The sequence below is a fragment of the Brassica oleracea genome, chromosome C1 (assembly GCF_000695525.1).
Source record: "Brassica oleracea var. oleracea cultivar TO1000 chromosome C1, BOL, whole genome shotgun sequence".
NCBI classification, from domain to species: Eukaryota; Viridiplantae; Streptophyta; class Magnoliopsida; order Brassicales; family Brassicaceae; genus Brassica; species Brassica oleracea.
The window spans coordinates 17179145-17179417 of record NC_027748.1 but is presented as its reverse complement, the minus strand read 5'-3'; positions in this window follow the sequence as shown (position 1 = coordinate 17179417).

Genomic DNA, 273 nt, shown 5'->3' with positions numbered 1-273 from the left:
AATATTGAGTTGCATTTCAAATAAAAAGGTAAAGATATTAAAAATATTCTAATTAAAATATGTAAAATTTAACATAGTTTTAAGGAAATTGTCAAAAAAAAAATTACACATAAAATAATCATGATTTTTGTTAACTGGGCGGATCATTATTTATATGATATCGCACACGAAAGAAAAATTTCTGTTTTTAAAATTATCTAATTAACCCTATACTCATTTATTTTAGATTTTTTATATGATATCACACATTCGTAAAAAAATAGATAGTTTAAG